A 3,514-nucleotide genomic window follows, 5' to 3' on the forward strand; every position below is an offset into this window, starting at 1 on the left:
AGTGGAGATACCAAATATAAACTGATGGCAGCCAGCTTATTTAAACATCCCCTCCCCCAATTAATGCTAGTCCAACTTTGTCTGAGAATATCTTTCTGATCCATCTGACAACAAAATATACATATAATGTAAACTGATAGCTTATCAAATTTTTAATCTTGGCAGAAGATTCAGGATTTCATGAACTCAGTAAAGGATGATTGATGGAGACTGGCTTGAATCACATTCAAAACTGATGATAAATGCTGCTGCTGCTGCTGCTGCTGCTGCTAAGTAGCTTCATTCATGTCCGACTCTGTGCGACTCCATAGACGGCAGCCCACCAGGCTCCCCCATCCCTGGGATTCTCCAGGCAAGAATACTGGAGTGGGTTGCCATTTCCTTTTCCAATGCCTGAAAGTGAAAAGTGAAAGTGAAGTTGCTCAGTCACATCCGACTCTTTTCGACCCCAGGGACTGTGGCTTACCAGGCTCCTCTGTCCATGGATTTTCCAGGCACAAGTACTTGAGTGGGGTGCCATTTCCTTCTCCAATGATAAATGAGGTTTTGGCAATAACGACTAATGAATAAAAATTTGACAAGGATGGTAACATGTAAATATTAAAGGGAATGAGTTAAACATCAAAGGATTAAGAGTGTTTCTTGGAAAAATTTATGAAGCCCTCGATTAATTTTGTAAATGTTACCTTTTTATAATTATGCAGTACATGTCAAATGTGAAGTGAAGTGAACATTAGATGAGCTATTAAAATTTTTGCAGAAAAATTATACACACACACACACATACACATACATATATGTATCTACCCTCCAATGGGCATAATTTATTCTTGACTATTTCTAAGAATTAGCTCACTATTATAAATTATATTCCTAATATAAACTAAGAACATTTTTATAATTTATTTACTGTTTACCCATGACCTACCATGGAGAAGGAAATGGCATTCCACTCCAGTGCTATTGCCTGGAAAATCCCATGGACAGAGGAGCTTGGTAGGCTACAGTCCATGGGGTTGCAAAGAGTCAGACACGACTGAGCGACTTCACTTCACTTCACATGACCTACCAGGCCATATGCACCCTGGCCCTGAGACAACTCGAGACTTAGCTTCAATCATAGTGGTCTCCCTGCGCTTATTATAACAGGTGAACTTGATCCCTCCCTTGGCACTTTGCCCTTGCTATTCCCTTTGCTGGGAAAACCACCCCCAGATCTGCTCAAATATGCTTCCTTGGGGAAAACACCCCTGACCAAACTTCCAAAATTAGCAGCTCCCATCACTTTATTCTGTCTTTTCTTCATAGGAACTGTCACTACTTGACATTTAATATTTATTTGTGTTATAATTGCCTCTTCTACTGGAATGGGGGCTCTTTGAAAAAAAAGATTTTTTAGTCTTATTCACTACTGTATCCCCAGGGCTGAAATTGGTGTCTACCAGGGTAGGTACTCAGTAAATATTTGAGAAATAGAATGAAAGAGTGATTATTCAGTTCTACTTTCTTTTTCAAGATAAAGCTCTATTCATCCCTCATTTTTTCTATTCACTTTGAAATGTTAGCTCCTGTTTTAAGTGACTCACCTTCAGTGGGCTTTTTCCAAGACAAATTACCTGCAGCTAATGAGGCTTTCCTGTTTTAGACATTCCTTCCTTCCCTTTGCAGGGATAACAAACAGATGTCATGCTTTTAGGCCGACATGGCTGATGGTACTAGCTTCCCAAAACATTGTTTCTGAGGTGTGGTCCCAGTCCAGCCAGAAAGAGCACCGGAGAATTGATCAATCATTAGTGTTTCCTAGGGGACAAGATGGGGTCATGGTAGTAGAACTATTGATTTAGAAAACCTTATTCAAACAAACATTTTCCTGGGAAAAAGACACATTTTGTTATTAGCACCTTAGCTTCAATTTTCCTTGGTCTTCTGGTCTCCTGGCCAAATTTTCCCCTTTTCTTCAGTACCTTCTCTTATGACGTGATTTAGAATCCCTTCAGCATCTTTCTGAGTTGTTGTAGCACTGGATAAATTGTGTAAATGTCTTCAAAAAGTGCACCTGCTACCCTGAACATGTTATGACTCCAGGCATGGTTTGTTCAATGAAGAGTGAAATGGACTTTGCACCTCCTTCTTTTTAACATTACACTCTTTACAGCTTTGCATACATTCCTATGAAATTCTATGTGTCTGAGGTGATACTGTATACAATTAAATTCAACCTTTCAGATCTTTTGAGAATATGTATTTTTAGCAAAAATTATGTTGACTATCTCTTCCAGTGTCATAGAATCAGTTTGTTGTAGATGGAGTCCTTCCAAAAACAACAATAAATATTGTTGTTGTTGTTCAGCTGCTAAGTCATGTCCAACCCTCTGTATCCCCACGGTCTGCAGCACACCATGCTTCCCTGTTCTTCACTATTTTCCAGAGATTGCTCAAATTCATGTCCATTGAGTCGGTGATGCTGTCTAACCATCTCCACCTCGGCTGCCCCCTTCTCTTTTGCCTTCAATCTTTCCTAGAATCAGGGTCTTTTCCAACGAGTTGACTCTTTGCATCAGGTGGCCAAAGTATTAGAGCTTCAGCTTCAGCAACAATCCTTCCAATGTGGTGCAGGGTTAATTTCCTTTAGGATTGACTGGCTTGATCTCCTTGCAGTCCAAGGGACTCTCACGAGTCTTCTCCAATATCACAATTAGAAAACATCAATTCTTCAGCACCCAGCCTTCCTTATGGTCCAATTCTCACATCTGTACATGACTACTAGAAAAGCCATAGCTCTGACTACAATAAATATACTTTTATTCAACTTATAAGTTTTTCCTTTATATAAATCAGGAGGGATGTATTAAATAATTATTTAATATAGTAAAACTTAGACTGTTTGAAATTATGTTCCTTTGAGAAACCTGTATGCAGGTCAGGAAGCAACAGTTAGAACTGGACATGGGACAACAGACTGGTTCCAAATAGGAAAAGGAGTACGTCAAGGCTGTATATTGTCACCCTGCTTATTTAACTTATATGCAGAGTACCTCATGAGAAACACTGGGCTGGAGGAAGCACAAGCTGGAATCAAGATTTCCGGGAAAAATATCAACAACCTCAGATATGCAGATGATGCCACCCTTATGGTAGAAAGTGAAGAACTAAAGAGCCTCTTGATGAAAGTGAAAGAGGAGAATGAAAAAGTTGGCTTAAAGCCCAACATTCAGGAAACGAAGATCATGGCATCTGGTCCCATCAGTTCAAGGCAAATAGATGGGGAAATAGTGGAAACAGTGGCTGACTTTATTTTTCTCCAATCACTGAGAAATCACTGCAGATGGTGACTGCAGCCATGAAATTAAAAGACGCTTACTCCTTGGAAGGAAAGTTGTGACCAACCTAGACAGCATATTAAAAAGCAGAGACATTACTTTGCCAACAAAGGTCCATCTAGTCAAGGTTGTGGTTTTTCCAGTGGTCATGTATGGATGTGAGAGTTGGACTATAAAGAAAGCTGAGCGCCAAA

The 3,514-nt window shown here is 39.8% G+C and overlaps 1 protein-coding gene across 1 annotated transcript in view; it reads right to left on the bottom strand.

Annotated features, from left to right (window-relative positions):
- Positions 1 to 3,514, bottom strand: part of FAM13C (family with sequence similarity 13, member C) — a 262,431-nt gene that overhangs the window by 146,215 nt on the left and 112,702 nt on the right. The window contains exon 3 of the mRNA XM_010839379.1: positions 1,587 to 1,800. The gene's annotated coding sequence lies outside the window, so the exon portion shown is untranslated. The remainder of the gene's footprint in view (positions 1 to 1,586; positions 1,801 to 3,514) is intronic.

The sequence above is a fragment of the Bison bison genome, unplaced genomic scaffold (genome assembly GCF_000754665.1).
Source record: "Bison bison bison isolate TAMUID 2011002044 unplaced genomic scaffold, Bison_UMD1.0 scf7180017864116, whole genome shotgun sequence".
NCBI classification, from domain to species: Eukaryota; Metazoa; Chordata; class Mammalia; order Artiodactyla; family Bovidae; genus Bison; species Bison bison.